The 18,505-nt window shown below is 37.7% G+C and overlaps 1 protein-coding gene across 9 annotated transcripts in view; it reads right to left on the bottom strand.

Moving 5' to 3' along the window:
* LOC124186391 (potassium/sodium hyperpolarization-activated cyclic nucleotide-gated channel 2) overlaps positions 1-18,505 on the bottom strand; it is a 164,884-nt gene that overhangs the window by 58,582 nt on the left and 87,797 nt on the right. The gene's annotated exons all lie outside the window — the stretch shown is intronic.

The following is an 18,505-nucleotide window of genomic DNA, read 5'->3' as shown; positions in this document are numbered from 1 at the left end:
TCGATCCTTTTTTGTTTGTTGCAACGCAAAATCAGTTTCTGAGGTTTACTCTACCTTTTTTAATTAAACAAGGCTTTAACGTCAATTTATTTTTGCACCAGCATTAAATTTTCGCAACAGTTGCAAGAAAATATAGTAGAAGTGATCGTAACGAGAAAGAACAGTAACGGATTCTAGACTTTCCGGTAACGGCTAGAAAACTAATTTTCTTTTTCTGCTCAGAACTAAAAATTTCTCTCAGTGTAGCAACTCAACAGATTTTGATATAATTGTTTCTTAATTTATATGTAGTTTCATCTGGGATGTATTGGTGCAATGGAAATTGTAAAAGATCCGTTCAGTGTCATTGTTTTATTTCTTCGCACAATGATTGTTGAATACTGGATATTAAGATATTTTTACACTATCAGTTTCTTTCTTCGATTTCCTTGACAAATATCCAGAAATTTATAATGTCTTTGTTTCGATCTCTTATAATTAGGTTAGTTCAAAGATGTGATATATTTCATTTACTTTTCACCATTCCTTTTTTACTTCACTTAAAATATTCTACATCTTGCGAGAATCATTGTCCAGTCGTTTGGCGATAAAAAGAAAGAAAAAAAATGTCAACTTTTGAAATTACTTTCGATTTTCCAAGTTTTGAAAAATTTGCAAGAAGACAGATCGGTAAAAATGCATCAACATTCATAACTCAAAGACCGCTGCACGATGAAATATAATAATATTTCAACTATATTGAAAGTAAGTAAATAAATAAATAAATAAATGACGTCAGTTTCAACAATGATAACGATGATAAAAGCTGATCAATTCTAATCGCTAGATCGTTTACCCCCCCGATCGGCACGACATTCAAGGAATCTAGGACTTGACAATGAGACATGCGGCTGGATGTCGTGCCCTCGCCTTCCTTACGAGCGTTTTAATAATTAGTTCTCTATAGGTCATGGACGATGCGACGACCTTTCAGATCGGAGTATGCGAGGGCATCAATTACCTCCACAGGTCGTCGTTTTTACAATCTCGTTTCTACCGTCGGCGGCTACAAACGATCTGCAAAAATTTGCGACTGCAGCCTCGTTCAATATTTATTGTTAACGATAAATTCATCTTTTTTCATTCGTCATCCGGAGGCGAAGACTTTTTGTGCCATTATTATTGTTATTTTATGGGAATTTTTCAATACAATGTTGAATATTTTTAAATCCTGCCGTTGATATCTCATCTGATCGTGAACTTGTAATGGAAAACAATGAAAAAAATTAAAACTACACCCGGTATATTTCGCGCAAAAAGTCATTCTAATTGCTGATATATTGAATTCTGATTTTGTTGATTGCTTTCTACGAATAATTCTCCTCGACCTGTTTTTCACAAATAAATTGGTAACGTTAAAGAAACGAAAGGTGACAAAAATTAAGAAAAGAAAAAACGTCGTTTTGCAAATCTGAAAATTACTCTCATGTGTGCAAATTTGTGAAATATATCAATCCTACATATTTTGCTTACGATTACGCTGCACTGAATTTCACACAAAATAAAAATCAGTTGCAGGAAAAAAATGAAATTTCCCAAAAAAAATGCATCGTTTGTACGATATTGTAACGTTACAAGAACTCGAACATTTAACCCCACATGCGAATAAGATGAAAGAAAAAGATGGATATGTGATAGTAGAGGAAAGAAAAAGAAAGAAAAAAAAATTTTAACGATTCAATTACCTGTTTAGCATTCGAACGAGATTATAGTAATTAAATTAATGAACGACCGTGATTTTGCAACGGCGGAACTAATCCGAAGATACGTGAGTACTGACCTAGGATAACCCAGCGGTTCCACAATTCTCGGCGATAATACAGGACACTTATCTTTTTTACCACTTGTTTATTGCCTCGCATTCTTGTTAGTCTGTTTGCTTGTCTGTCCGGTGTAAAAAAATTTTCTAAACCCTGATAAGTTGCGGAGTTTCATTTTTATCTAACTAATTATCCTGCCTCACATCCCACGACATCCTTTCACAAGCAACGAGCCATCCTTAACCTATATTCTTTTTTTTTCCACTCTCTTCTTATCTTTCCAACGGTTCTTCTCTTCTCGAAACTGCACAGTTCCTGTTACAGAGATTAAAGAACGAGAGGAGAAGAAGGAAAAAAATTTAAAAAAAAAAAAAAAAAAAGCTAAAAGGAGTTGGCGATAAAATAAAAAAAAAAAAAAAAAAAAAATCGGAGGGAACGACTGACTGCGGTAGCAGCTAGATTGAAAATCCTCCAAAGGACATGCATCATTAATAATCCTTGGGTGTCCGATATAACTAATTCCAGAATCTTGACGTATTAAAACTTGACGAATATTTACAATCCGTTCGCTGAGAAAATTATCCCTTTTCTGTTTTCATTATTATTTATTTATTTGTTTTTTTTTTTTGATCACTCGTCTTCGTCTTACCGCCGCCTCATTTTTTCACAACATTTTTTTTCATTCAACTAGAATATACTCGCCGCTCTCGGTTCTTCACTTTACCAAACTCATTAAACTTTCCCACCCGAGTATCGTATATAAAATACGTATAATTATACTTTCGTGTTCCGTAAGGCCGCAGCTACATATAATATGTGAGATATTTATATAGAAGCGAGCTGAAAAGTTGTGAAATGAATGCAATAATAATTAGGGAGCGTAATTGTAATATATATACGTACACATAGGTATATAATAGCGTAAATCGACTGAGCAAAGTGGTTCGATGAAAACGCGAGGGATGAAGTGCACGATTAAGATAATATTGTATAAATCATATTTTTCGCAATCGGTTTACACGATAATAAATACGTGATTACACAGGCGGTTTGAATCGGAGATGAAAGGCTTCTTTGGAAAATTAAACTTGCTTATTCGAGTGCCTCGGGTAAATATGATAAGCTGTTATTATTGGCGGGGTAATGAGAATCAGTGTGACGGTTATTGATTGAAATTCTGACCCCAATACAATCGGAAGCTCAATAAACTGACCGAGGAGCAGAAGCGTTGCACGAACCTTGCCTAGGTATATATATATATATATATATATATACGCGTTATATGTTACGCGATAATAGGCGTGTATAGAAAAGCATAGAAAACCTTACCGGGTTTCTGTAATAATAAAAATTTTTGGTAACGCGTTATACTCGATATACGATTCGAATTCGCCGAATAATCCAAACGAATTATCAATCTGCATTTAGATTTATGCCTGCGCATGTGTTAGACAATGTTCGCGCTACGAACGTGCGATTATCGCGATTCGCTCGGACGTCAAGGCGTTATTATTAAAATCCTTGTCGCAGGTTCGCGGCACGTTGATTGAAATTCTGACCTCAATATCTGCGGTCGAAAGTTAGTTGAATTAAACAACTCGACGTGGTTGAAGATTACGCAATTATACCGGAGCAGAGATGATTCATTCTTGATCGATGCGTTAGGTATATCAACGCGCGATTATTGAGCTTCGAAAGTGAAATAGTCAATTTCAAAGGTCAATTTGTCATCGACTTTTTCGAATCTTGCAGTTTTATTTTCTCGATTCTTTTTTCTTTTTCCTTATTTTAGCAAGGAAGAGAGAAGCGGAGAAATTGGCAACTTTTGTTTTTCAGTTAAAAACGCGGAACGAACGATATTCTCGCTAATCGATCGGAGATAGCGATGCACGGCGTGTTAGCCTTGAAAAACGAGCAGGAAACTGACGCAAAGAAAGTATGGGCTGAAAAAGCGGAGCATCATCAATGGCGAAGAATTTCATTTATTGTAATATTTGCTAGAAAATTCTAGTGAAATGGGCAACGCTGCAATAACGGTTGAAATCACATCGTTGAAATTTTTAATTCCGGTTACCGGAAAAATTTAAAATAAAACTTAACGGTCCGGAATGAATTTCGAACATTTGACATATTTCCCGAACGGACGAGTTTTTTCTACCGACAGCCGAATAAATCTGATGATAAAGATAGAAAAAATAAATAACAATAAAAGATAAAGCTGAACATACCGAGCGGATAGTTTTCCGCGACAAAGATCCGTTGATAAAGTGAAACTATGCGGCCCGACGAATCGTTCGAATTGCATACTGAGCTTTTTTCCGTTTCAATTGTACACGGATTAAAATTAGCGAAGTTCTTTTGTGGACGACTGAAATTATACGCCAAATTTTGCGACGACTCGGAACGATTTACGAGTTTGAAACTGAGCGAAATAGAAAGATTGATTAAAGCTTTCGAGGATCGATGGAGTTGGAAATGTACAAGAATTAAGAATAAGTATACAAGCCCGCGATTCGAGGTGAAGAGACGCTTCAGATCAGCAAAGTAAGATTCGCTCGTTGAGTAAAAAATTATTAAGAGCTTTTTTTTTTTTTTTTCATTCTTTATTTTTCGCGCGCGTCCGTTTTTTTTCTTTTTTTTTTTTTTTTTTCTTCGCCTGAATAATGAATTCGTGGACTATCAATCGGTCGCTCGGGTACTCGCCGATCTTTCGATCTCAACGACGAGGCTTCGACGATCCTCGACAATAATTTCAAGGATCTAAGTACGCGGTGGGCGAAGGACCTTCGCTCTACTCGCCTCGGGGCTTCCTAAATATACAAGTATAGAACCGTTAGCAGCGTGACGAAAGACCTTTCGTCTGCAATTTTTAACACCCGAGGACATAGTCACGATTTTTCTCCGAGGGCCGAGCTCTCTCAAAGCTTCGAGATATCGATTTATTAATTACATGTTATATTTATAAATAACCGACCGATCAATAAGCTCGATCATTTTTCCCCGCGGTGACTGAAACATGGCGAAAATTTATTTTTTACGTAAATTCTGTCGTTCGATTATCTGAAATATCTGATACCGAACGTGCGTTTACACCGGGAAGAATAAAATCGCGAAAGAATTTCGCATCGCTATAAAAGTCCATTTTGCAAAAACGCGATATGATCAATGGGTAGAATTTTCGCCAGACTGAGGATAATAAATCGCAAATTCCTCAAGGTGATTATAACAACCGGACCGATAGATATTTGCATCGTAAATCGTAGAAACGTTTGTCGGCCTGTTTGTTAACATCGCACAAGATCGTTTGTTTCTTCGTTCTATTTTGACTCAGAAATGCTGGGGAGAAAAAAAAGCAACGCGCGACGAAAATATCGAGCCGGTGACGATTAACGCGACCATCCGGTTTTTTTTTTTTTTTTAATTATGTACATTATAAAAAAGGAAGGTGATAAGCAGAAGCTGTTATTCCACTGACTAAAAGCATCATCTCTTATGAATTCGCGTTAAACTCACGGCTTGAAAAGTTTATCAATTCACATATACGTCTGGCGGGTAATTGTTTCTTTTTTGATTATTTATTTATTTATTTATTATTTTTGCAATTATTTACCCGAGAAAGAAAAGATTGTCGAATTCTCTCGAATTTTTTCCTTTCATCTTCGGTGTTAAAATCACCGGTATAATTCGATGTCGAGTTCCAAATTGTCGGCGGTATAAGACGAATATGGGAAAAGTGTTGGATCACCGACGAACTGCAATTCCGAAGGTGAAAACGTCGGTTTTAAACTAGATAAAATAAAGACTCCGTCTACAGAGGTTGGTCTTGCTCCGATGTAATATATTTTCAAGAAGGCTGCGGAGGCGACGAGAGGAAGTTATAATAGAGATTCGGGAAGCCGTAGATAATCGCGTAACGCAAACAATCCGCAGCACGGATTACATAAAATATGATATAACCCCGCCTTGTTAACAGTTAATAATCATTTCCCCCGTGTTAGAAAAATACATTTTCCAAGAAGGAGGAAAAATCAGCGTTTCGTTCGTATAAATTTCTTCAAACGTCTCGCGGTCTTCCTCTCACCTCGTGCCGCAAACGCAGTTTTTCACGCAAATTTTCAACGTCTCTGACTCGCGACAGATTTCATAATATATACGTCCGTATTACGTTCTCCTCGACTTTAGCACTGGTACTTAAACCGAGTGAAACAGAATCGTAGGAACGTCGTCCGAAACGAGATAAGCTCGCATACGTTAACGGCAAACAACCAAGCGAATGTCTAGAGAACACGCGGCCTTGACCTCTGTTTGATATTTGAAAGTCTACAATGCAGATAGATATCCAAAGTCAGCCATTTTCGCTTCCACACACCGCAGACTCGGCGACGAGAGAATTCGTGCAAATTTAACAACCCAGTGAATTCTGCATCACGTTATACGAGCGAATGTCGATGTCAATATTCCGGAGTGGTAAATTTTGGAAAACCTTGTCCGACGCTGAACACAGTTCCTAATCCCGTCTTTCAGTGGTGTAATATTTAATACCTTGACAATCGGTACTTCACCAGATTTACTCGTCCATTTACGATTCCTGCCGCTTTTATTTTACAGCAACGGTTTTATTCTTATTTTCTTTCTTTTTTCTCTTTGGTTCTCCCCCCCCCCCTTTCGTACATCGTCCTCTCCGAAGCCTCGAAGAGTACGGAAGATCCCGATCGTAAGATGCCAGATCTTACTTAAAATAGAATGCTTATGCCAGGGTTTCGGAGGCTGCGTCGAACTTCGTGTGCTACTATGGCCCAAACTCCCTGCACTGAGAGAAATTTTTATTTCCGGTTACCGCTGGGTCCTTAACTATTTTCATTTTTTACCACAATCGAAAAAAAGTATAGTTCTAGGTAGAAAATGAAAATTAGTTTTCCAGCCGTTACTGTTCTTTCTCATTACGATCGCTGTTGCTATATTTTCATGTAACGTTGACGTTAAAGCCTTGTTTAACTAAAAAAGTAGTGTAAACCTCGGAAACTGATTTTGCGTTGCAATTACCAAAAAAGGATCGACAATGGCGCAAAATTGTTGGGCGTACCTCGTTTTACTGAATTTTTCTAGTTACTGTAACAAGTGAAATTTTTCTCAGTATAGTGTCTCAAGTCACGCTGGGGGGAGAAATATTAGTGCGATAAGAAACAAGTATAGGTGATCGGATGAATGGAAGAGAGAGAGAGAGAGAGAGAGAGAGATAGAGTGCGATATGAGCGGAAATTTTTGCAACGATCAACGGCACGGGCTGCACTCGACAATCGGCAATGCAAGTCGTTCGAATTACCGACGTACTTTGAAAAAAACGTGACGACGTATCGCGTATCGCTGCAAAATCCGACACGCATGCATTGTTCAAGTGAGGAGGAAATAGATGTGCCGCGAATTACGATGCAGCGTGTGTCGTGTAACGCATGAGGAAAAGGGGAAGCCGGGAACCTTGCTTGAAAGTTCATCGTTAACCGGCCTAAACCAAACTGCGTTCCTCACTTCGCGAGTTAATTTTTCAATTACCGTTCTTTGTTTATTTTTATGATTTTATTACGACGCGGTATTTATCGAATTATTACATTTGTCAGCTAAGAACACTTCCTAACCGATAAAGAAAAGAAAAAGGACAATAATGATGTTAATGACGAGTCATAATCAAAAGTTTGGATATCGATACTTCGTCTCAAATCTGTTCAAACCTGTGCAGACAGCTTTCAATAAATTCATTAAAACACTTTTTCACCACGTTGGCATCGTTACACGTTTAATTTTACGACATTGAATCAATACCGATTATGATCGAGAATCAGCATCGTTAATTTTCGTAGAAAATAGTCTTCTACGTAAAATTGCACCAGTTTCAGAGGATTCGAAACGAAGCTTTTCTTTGCAATACCAGTATTTTTTACTTGTTAATTTTGGAAGAGACATTTATAGGACGTGATTGTAATTATTCGAAAAATACTCATCTTGTAATAAAACGAATGAAAATCAACGTGCAAAATTTGCACCAGGAATCGCCACTTTCGTCCAATCTCACCTAACAATCCGTTCGAATCTCTCGTAGACTCGAACAGATTTCCTGATTCGCTCTCTGATAATGACGTCGAGAGAAGTTGGAAACACATCGACAACGGGGATAACACGGGATTGTATATTACACTTTTCCTCGGCAGATTGCAACGCTGACAGACAATTAGGAGCTCTCCACAGCCTGCGATCGACATCGTTTCCGTTACTCAAGAGGCTAGGAAATAATGAGGATGACGTACGCGAAAACATTCAGCGCTATGTTTAAACAATTTTTTTTTTTTTTTTGCGGAAATGAGGGTTAAAATTCGAGGATGCAAGACTCGAATTACCGGACGCAAAAATTGGAGTTCAAAATTTCTAGCTGAAAAGTTAGTAACGTTAACGTAACGAAATTTCAGAGAAAAAAAAACAAAAAAACAAAGAAAATCACTAGCGTACGAATTCCCGACGACTTTCAAAGAGTTTTCTTTTGAGGAATATATTTCAAACAATTCTAAAGATGCGAAGTATCGATTTTTCCTAAACATTCATCTTCGCCGTAACGTTGCTAACTTTATCCTCATATTTTTATAGATCTAGGTTTCCCAGTTTCAACTTTACACTCTTTTCCAAACGACAACAGAGACCGAGGTATCCAATTAACTTGGGAAAAGCCACATGATAAGCCTCTGAATTCTAACGATGTAAGTTTAGACCCAACGAACTCTGACGTTACGGTCGCGATTATAATTACGACGTTTGAAAAGGTGGAAACAAAGCCTAATGAAACCACGTCATTAAATGTCATCGTTAAACTCACAAGGTATACGTGTACAATCTCCGATAAGAGTATCGCCGTCGCAACGACGATTCGATACGGATTATAAAATTTCTACGGTGAATTTCTCAGCGAATCCCATTTGTTGTACGCGTTGTGGCGAATAGAGTTTTGAAGAAGAGGAAAGAGAAACCGAGCGAACGGATGCGGGACAAAAATCTCGCCAGCGAATTCGAGTTTAAATTATCCGCAACCTTTCACTCGCGCATCGCTTCCACCTTTCCTTCGCTAAATATATTTATCAGAATTTGCGTCGAGTGTAAACTCGCCGACGCGAGATAGATAAATAAAAATTATAGCTTCGGGGATGAGAAAGAAAATAAGTGAAAAATGTACGTCAGCTTTTACCTGAATCCGAGAATATGCGGATGCTAAACGAGTGGTTGTTCTTCAATGTTCAGCGTTCCAATTAAAACCAACGACAACGGTGACGGAGAGCCGGAAAGCAGAGATTCTTCCTTAAATTGTTGTTCCCAGGGGTGTGTCAAACTCGAATGATTTTTCAGCGAGCCTTTCCTCGATCTTTCACCTCCGTATAATGATAAGCAAAAAAAAAAATCCGAACCTTACACAACACACAAGTTAAGCCCGGCACGTTCAAGTTTCGAAGCTTAACGCACACCGCAGTTTACGAGAACTTGTTTAAAATTCAGAACGACGCAAATCGTCCAACCGACTCTTTCCAAATCCCGCACATTATACCGCGCGCGTAAAATTATCCTAAAAAAATTGCAGAGCGAGGTTTTGGAGCCGACTAAACTTTCTCTCCTAAAATCCGACGTCGAGCCTACATTTTCAAAAAACAAACATACGAACGACAGTCGAATTCGTTCACTGTATCCCAAACTCCAACGCTGAACTCCGAGTGTGTTCGTTCCTTTATTCCGGGCACTTGGCTAAAAATCTGACCGAGTCAATTCGACTGGTCAAAGATCCCGGAGACGTCGAATCGAATCGACGAAAGCTCCTCGATTAAGCGCACTTTATTCTTTAAGTTCAGGGGTGCAGGTGGTTCGAAGTTGTTCGAAGTGGTCCAAGCTTCGAATCTTTTCGCCAAACGTCGCGGTGGAGGGATGGGGGTGGGGGGCGGTGATTTCGAGGGTGTTTTTTTCGGGCGTCGGTCGAAGATCTCGCTTCGTCGAGGAGCGTCTCACCCGGTGTCGGATGAACAGCACCGCACTTGTCCAGTTCACACGTGCGACTGACGGACGAAGCCGAACGCCGCGCTCGACGAAAACCCGAAGCCTTCTCTTCTCCTCTGCACGACTTCGGTTATTCGACCGGTTCGAGAGTCCCCTTCGTGTGTTCAAGTTGCTCTCGGCCGTTTCGTTCCGAGCTCCGAGTTCGTTTTAATAACGCGTCGACGCGTTGAAAGGATAATTCACATTTTTTAACCTTTGGAATAACGGAGGAAATTTGATTTACAAAATTGATTATTAACGATCATCCTGAAGTTACGAAAAATAACGAGTTTGCATCGTTGCACGTTCGAGCAATAGCTAACGCGGTTGTTTTTTTTTCAAATTTTTGCATTCCACTCGCAGTGACAACGATTGGTAACGTTTGCTTGTTTTTCTCCACAACTTTTTGAAAAGTTTTTGTCGGCAAATCGATTCGTTAATTGGAAATTACTGAAATGCCGTTTATACTCACATCCTGATCAATTTATTCCTACTTTATTAAGCGTTAATTACTATTAATTATTGACATGTTCGGTAAAACGTGAATTCATTATTCATTTTGTGCTAAATAAATTACATGTTGTCTTTATTCTTAAATGCATCCAACAATCATCGTATTCGATAAAGTATTATTATTACTCTTGAGCAATTCAAGAATTATTAGTGCCTCCTTTTAATGTATTTTTTTTTATTATTTTTAGACAAGCGGCGTGTTGACTTTGGTAACAATTGTTTTTCCGAATGGCTTATCCCCGTTTTACCGTTTGTTAATACTTGACTGGCCTCCAGGCTGGTCCCTGATTTTCAAATTCCTGCTTGTGATTTCAGGGATAAAATAGAGAATAACGAAAGTCTTTACAAACACACCGAAAATCTAAAAGCTGACTTTACAACGGAATTTTTCAAGAAATTCGATAAAATTCATTGGTCGTTCCAGAATTTTTTTGCCTCAACTATTTTCGTAATTTTTCAACCTACTATTCGCCAATTTTACACCGAATTTCGCTGATTAGAAACTCGAACGCTTGCCCTTTGCGGTCACAGATTTTTTCATCATTTGCGTGATAAACGGTGAAAAAAAAAAGTAATTTCGAGATCGTTTAAATCTCCACATCTCGCAAATAAATCACTTTTTCCCCGAAAATACCAATGAATATTTATTTTAAAGAGAGCGTTAAAAGTAAATTACCGAAACACCGAAGATCTATCCTTTGTAAGTAAATATACGACTCTCAAACTTACCGTTAATAAAACTTATCGAGGTTTTCAAAATTCTCGTTACTCAAATCGTTCTTTATTTCGGTTTTCGTCTCTTCCATACCGAAAAATACCGGATTTCGAAGTCGATAAGCTTTTCAAATCCCCCCTCTGTAAAAACTTGGGAGCATCGGTTCGCGATATTTGATGAAAACAAACGGCGCCTTTCAACAGATGGAAACGTTTTGATCCGTCCGTTGAAACCCGAGAGCGATACAAATGCGATAGAAGATAAGTCCGGCTGTGTTGGTCCAGTTGAGATAAGAGCACCCCGTTCATCCTGTGCCGATCCGCGTGCGCTTATACATATATATTTCGCAGCAACGTCTGGAGAAGTTATATCGAGAAGTATAAAATTGGCGAGCGAAATTCTCTCCGCCAAGAGATGAAAGAGATTTTTTTTACGCGTACAAAGAAATATTTCTCATAATTCATGCTCCCTCGACATTTTCGGGATTGCGTTTTAATGATTAATTTCATCGTTGCGATGTAAATTGAAACGAAATAAGGTAAAAATTAACAATATCTAAAGCGATGCGGTCGTTTATTATATGTATACAATGTACAATATACAATATACATATTTATATATATATATATATTACATGTGTACGCTGAGAAAAATTGAGTAAAACAGGTATCGTTAAAAAAAACTGTTTGAATATTGTTGGAATTACGAAAAACGAAGTATTTATTGTTGCACGAGCATTAAATTTTCGCAACAGTTGCAAGAAAATATATTAACAGTGATCGTGATGAGAAAGAATAGTAACGGATCAATTTTTCCGGCAATATCGTATTGAAGTTAACGAAAACGTACAATTATAGAAAACAATAAGGACGGTGAAAGAATGAGAAGTTGTCGAAAAATTGTAAATAATGAGTGAATCAAAAAAAAAAATAAATAAATAACTAGATAAATAAAATAAATAAAAAAGAAACAAATAAAATCAGTTTGTTGTTACTTTCAAATCACTCGCCAGTCTCCCATTTTGCGGTATGACGAATAATGTAAGACACATTCCTGAGGCTGATGTGTGATGAAAACACACTTACACGGAAGGCAAATTGCACATTACTCGATCCAAGCAACACATCCGTCATCTGCTACACTTTATACTCGTACAAATATGCACATTCATACGTCGTACGCGTAGAATTCCAAACTGCGTAACAAAACGTGATACATGGCGCTCTAATTTTCTTTGTCGTTTGAAATGTGGGAAAGAAAAAGCAATTACGATGATAACAACGATAGCATTGGCAAAAATATCTAGGCACGTATTAACGTAATAAGCTTGAACTTTCAGAGGAACACGTGCGTTTCGTTGTATAAATAAATACCATAGTTGTGCGTATATTTGCAGGAATATAGGTGTTAATTCGTAATTAATGGGATCGGAACTTCCGGCTGGCGGTTATAATTGATAATTGTTCGGCGCAAACAACAAATTAGTATTTCGGAACGGTAATTTTCACTGATTTTCGCCGGCACAGACTTTGCAGATTATTTTATTTTCCAATTTATAGTTAAATTCATCCTCGGTGAAAGTTTGCGGCAGTTATTTGTATAATCAAGGTGATTTGAAACCGACGTCGAAGGATTTTCCGCATCATTTTTAACGATCTCACCGACAATCGGCTCGCGATTTTTCCGTGATCTTGATTTCAATGTCTAATCTTCCATGACCTTTAACCATTTCCGCCGCAAGGTAAAGTTTTTTTCTTACATACATACCTATATATAACATGGAATGACGATTGAGAACGAGATTCGTCGATTTTCAGCCTGATTAAGTGCGAGTAATTTTTCTCCGCAACTGGCAAATGTATTACAACAATTGTAGAATCAAACAATCGCGCCAAAGTCACGCTTTCTCGTAACCTCGTAGCACTGCATTTCTTTCGCACTCTATCTCTTCGTTTTCTATACATTCTATCGGTGGCTAGTCGACCGGTAAACTATTGCCAAGTTTTACTTGTACTTGAAATTAAACGTCGAATTCGCTGCTGTAACTTGCGACAGCTGTATATGTATATTAAATTAACGCCTGAATTTAGTCAGCGTTCTGTGCAAGGTTCTGACCGCGACAATTGCAAGTGCGCAAAATAGAAACGGGAAAAAAGCTGAATCTTGTATTAAAAAATTATAAGAATGCGTTTTATTTATTTATTTATTTTTTTTTTCTAGACCACGCAGCGTGAATAGACTATTTATTACTGTTTTCTTTCGACAACTTATTATTTTATTTACCTAAACTAAAAATTTAGTTACGGTACCGAGTAGGATCGTGTTTGATTTGAAGAAAAATGTTTCGTACGTTCGAATGGTTGCGATTAAATTTTTTCTTCCGGAATAGAAAAAACAAAAAAAAAAATTCACCAATTCCCAGCGAACATTCGTCTACTTGCAATAAAAATTCATCTGCTTCGAACACATCATTTTGCAACTAAATAATGAATTCGAATCACGTTTAGCTACGACCGGCTTCTTTCCGACGAATGCAAAGTTATAACCCAGATTAAATTAATCGGTCGTTGATTCTGCCTCGAGTCAAGGTTGAAGACCTTGAGTTTCTACGCTTGAATAGAGAGAATCCGGTGGTATTGAAGGTGTCTGCAAAATCGTCCTTCCGGCTGGCGAATGCCGACAAAATTACGACAGAAAATCGCAATTCGATGCTGGTAAAAAAAAAAAAAATAATACACAAAGCAATATTCGCCGATCACGATTTGCGGTATGAAAATTAAATCAGTGAATGTTTTAGAAAGGTTTGAGCAAATACGACGGGACGACCGCGAAATATATATACATACATATATATATATGCATATATAAAAGTCGCGAATGGAAAGGTGGACATGCATGTAACGTAGGTTAATGTAATCGCGGTAGGATTTATTTATTCTATTCGGCTATACATATTACAGGTGTTCTAGGAACACGGCAGGATTAGCATTATACGTAAATTTGAAAGAGCATTCCCTGCCCTGGGCGATCGAAACGAATCTCTCTTGAAGCCGAGCTACCGGCGTTTCGCTTCCATATTTCATTGCAGGTTTATACCTGGGTGGTTATACGAAAGTATAATGTCTTGCACGGAGATCGCGTTGGGGCGAAATTTAGCTGGAATTTGTCAGCCGTCAGAAAAATTCGCATTAACTGGAAACAGCACAGCCATCGAATAATTTTACACTATTTTTTTGTTTTTTTTTCCCCTTTTTTTTTTGCCGCCTTTGGCACAAACTGGCGACAATTGAATTTTTCTTTAGGCAAGTGAAATTCGTTGAAATATTTCGAAAAGAATCAAGGTTCCGAAATAACGCCGAATTTCAAAATCACAGTAATCGCATTGAAACGGATCGATCGAACAATGTCGTTCTAATTTTTTCCTTTGGTGCAAAAAAAAAAAAAAAAAAAGAAAGAAATTGGCAATAGTTATGCTTTTTCTTTGAATTGAGATTGATGCTTGTGTTTGAATTTTTCTTTCTGCAAGTCAGATTGTAATTGTAATTCGATCGATATCTTTTGATAAAACCTTTCTAGTCTTCAGTTTCTCTCGACTACTTTCAAAAGATTTGAAAAAATTATCGAAACGTACCTTAGAAATTTCAGGCTTGTGATAATTTTTTACCGACTCATCTGAGTCTTACCGAAAACCTAGATACGTATATTTTATACAGTTAAACGCGTCTAATAAATGTACGAAAATATCGAAATGATTAATCGTAAAACGGCGCTTCGGTAATGGAACAGAGAACGCGAGTCAAGAGGAACCGAGCGGGTTTGAATTTGAGGGTTAAGAATAAAGATAAGTAACATGAGGTTACGCGGTATAATAAATATTCAAGTCGTACAAGCAATTTTACACCGTGACCAGCGAAGCGGAACGAAGTACACATCGAACGCGCGGATGAATTATAGATGCGAACAACTACAAACGCCAAAAACTTTAAAGATAAGACGTACATTTGTAGAGGGTCTTTAATAAGCCGGAAGTCGAGAGCCGGAGAGTAATAAAATTTTGTTCGCAAATCAGGGGCGGGGTTGAAGTTCCAAAGGCGCCTAATTCCCAATTATTTTGTAGCGAAACTTGAAGCGAGGAAATGAAATTTTGAAGAAACGACAAAGTTTCGAATGGTCGGAAAACCGACGGTTCAAAGTTCCGAAATGCGATATTACGTATATCCGAGTTACGAAAAGTAAAATTCCGATAGAGTGTAATTTCGAAAAATAAAGTTTTGATAGATAGTAAATTCGAAAAATTAAAATATACTCACACAGCGTGGTTCACTCGACGAGTGGGTGTAAAATATCAGATAAACCGAAAATCAGAATGGCCAGGATTCCGAACGTAAAGATATTGAAAATCCGAAGCAAAGAAAGATCAAAGTGCTGAAATTTCACCGAGCCAGAAATTCACGGAACTGAAAATCTCGGATCATTCAGAATTTCGATGTTTCGGATTGTTAAATTCTCTCATTATCGCACTTTCGGAACTTTGAGCGCCGGGTTTCGGACCGTTCGAAACTTTGACGTTTCGTCAAAGTTTCATATCCTTACTTCGAGTTTCGCCGGCAATAAATTCGGAACTAGGCGCTTCCGGAACTTTTCAAATTCGGAATTTCGACCCCGGCCGAAAAATCACACTTAAGAACGAACTTTCAGTTCTCGATTCACGTGGCGATGAACGCGATGTGACGTTACACGTGTTCGTGCGATCCGATACAGCCTCACCTTACAGCTCACGATGCATAAGCTGGCATTAAGATGATTTGTGCGATAACAATATGATTAGGCAATGGACCAACGTAGGGCCAGCGAGGTCAATTCGCTTGAAATAATATCACAAGGCCGAAACTCGAATTCTGTAATTCACAGAACAAATTTAAACGGGTTTGAAACCAGTTAGAACGGGCGCTGCGTCTAAACGTCACCACGGCTACAGAACCCAATCACGGCGAACGAATTAGAGAAGAAGAATCGCTCGGTTTATACACCGAGATGCTTCCGGTATTTCGTTGTTAACAATAAACTATATCCCGTGAGATATGATGCACGGAAAGAAATTCCGCTCGGGGATTATTTTTAATCGCGATATTAGTTTGCGGGGAAAAACATCCGCTGTGACGTTTTTAATCGAAATCGATCATTTTTTTTGATTTTGTTGCGAAATTTATATTCGTAGGTTATGATTTTTTCTTTGACAAATTCATAAGTCTAAGTGTATTGAAATTGTAAGGGAAAGCTTAGATATCGATGATTCGTTTCGAATTGCGAGAAGTCTGTAAGTTGAGGATCGGTTAAATTTCACGTTGCAAAAGCTTATTTCGTTCGAAATATCGTTTTTTACAAAGTCGCCGAAACAGGTTTCTTTTCAGTACACGAGTCAATATTGGCATTTAATGATTACAACGAGTGTCGGTCCACTTTTGAAAAATCGAATACCAGCAACGCGAACGTGCTATAAAGAAAAGAGTTTTCATTTCAGTGAATTTGTCGAAAACGGTGTTGTGAATAAAATTAGCCATCGTAGAATGAGATCGAATGAATCTACCGGATTTTTAACAATTTCGAAGCGATCTCAAACAAAGCATCGATATCTGCCAATAAACGTTTGTTTGTAATTTCAGTATCTTCTGATTTTGTATTATCAAATAGATTATTCATACTCTGACGAACTCGTAATTAAGTGAAACTTCATATTTTTCACGTGGACGTTGTATTTAAATAACAGCCTAAATTCAACGATTAACAATTCGAATCACATTTTCACAGGACAGAGAGAGGGAGAGAAAATAATTGCACAACCAAATCCGACAACGAAAATAAAATTTGAAATAAAAGAAACCGTCTGCGATTCGTATTCCTTTTCTTTTTAAATTCAAAATCCTTCAATTTACGATAGCCAAAAGTTTTCAAACTTTATACAACGACAGCCTCGATGGAAAATAGTGTGGAAAAGTTGAGATAGATAAATATATTTTCCAGTTGGTTCGCCGATTACCAACGTTTAGTCTGCACGCGGATGAGAATAGCGTTGTGAATACGGAGTTTCCGCACCGATTCAAATTTATTGTGGCTAAAGTTTGAGCCATTTGTCGCCATTTCTCACCTCTCGGTTTAAATATTTCGCTTGACAATTTCTCCGCCGTTCATTATTTACCTCCCCTCTGTCGTCCGGGCCAAGATACGGAGATCAAAAATTTCCCGGCGATTCGAATCTGGGCCAAATATTCCCGCGTCAATGATTAAACTATCTCGCAAAATTCGCTCAGGTTAGACCTGAAGCTCGAACCGTAGCTTCGAGTTATTGAATATTCGATCCTGCGCCGGATATGGGAGAAATCTTGGTGCAGTTTACCAGCTGATAAACACGTAGTTTCAACAGTTCTGCGAATCTGCGGAGCGTTGATAATAAATTATCGTTTTACGTCTATAATATACAATGGGCAGAAAAAACGAGATGGAAAACTGAACGAAAAAAAGGAGAAAGAAATGAATTTGAAAAATTCTAATTTAGACATTTAGCGTGGATTGAATCCCAGGAATGGATCAAGAGAGAGAGAGAGAGAGAGAGATATTGAAACTCCTCTTGATTCCAATCTCTACATGTAATTGCGACTGATTGCAGACGTGAATTTTGCACACCGACGAAACTTGAATAGCGCCAATGAATGCGCCGTACGTAGAAAGTTTCGCGCGAATATTGTGGGGAATTTTAAACGCGTCGTGTTACAAATTTGCGTTGCAAATTCTACGATGGAGAGTAAAAAGTGATGAAAAAAAAAAAAAGAATAAAAATACTTGCCTGTTGTGCGGAAGAGGAGAATAAAAAAAAAAATCCAACGAGTTCGCAACCGCTGATTCGTCGCGGTTAATGGAAATTTCGGTAACAATTATTTACTGTAATAATCGACTAACTTCATACCTTATACGTATAAGCGAACTCTTGCGTGGATAAATTCCTCGCAAAAAACCTTGAGCGCAAATTGCAAGTGTATTAAAACGTTCTGCAGTTGTGATAAACGAAAGTTGAGACTGATTTCAAACGGCTTTCGCTACTTAATTCAGGACAATTGCTGTTTGTTACAGTTCCGGCTCCTGAAAATTTACTGAATTAAACGACAAGGATTTGAATTAAAAAAAAACAAAAAAACAAAAAACAAACCGCAATGATTTAGATTCATCGATGTGTATCGCAATGTCGTAAATATTCATAACAGAGAAAAACAAGATCCATAGAAAAAACCAAAAAAAAAAAAATAAAATATAATAAAAACAAATCGTGGGAAAACTTTTTAACCATATTTATGCGGGGCATATAGTTCGATCGGTAAAAAATTTTTTTCGGACATTCGTCTGTGTCGGACTTTTGGAATTTCGCCTC

The sequence above is a fragment of the Neodiprion fabricii genome, chromosome 1 (assembly GCF_021155785.1).
Source record: "Neodiprion fabricii isolate iyNeoFabr1 chromosome 1, iyNeoFabr1.1, whole genome shotgun sequence".
Lineage (NCBI taxonomy): Eukaryota > Metazoa > Arthropoda > Insecta > Hymenoptera > Diprionidae > Neodiprion > Neodiprion fabricii.
This window is presented reverse-complemented; position numbering and strand designations above follow the sequence as displayed.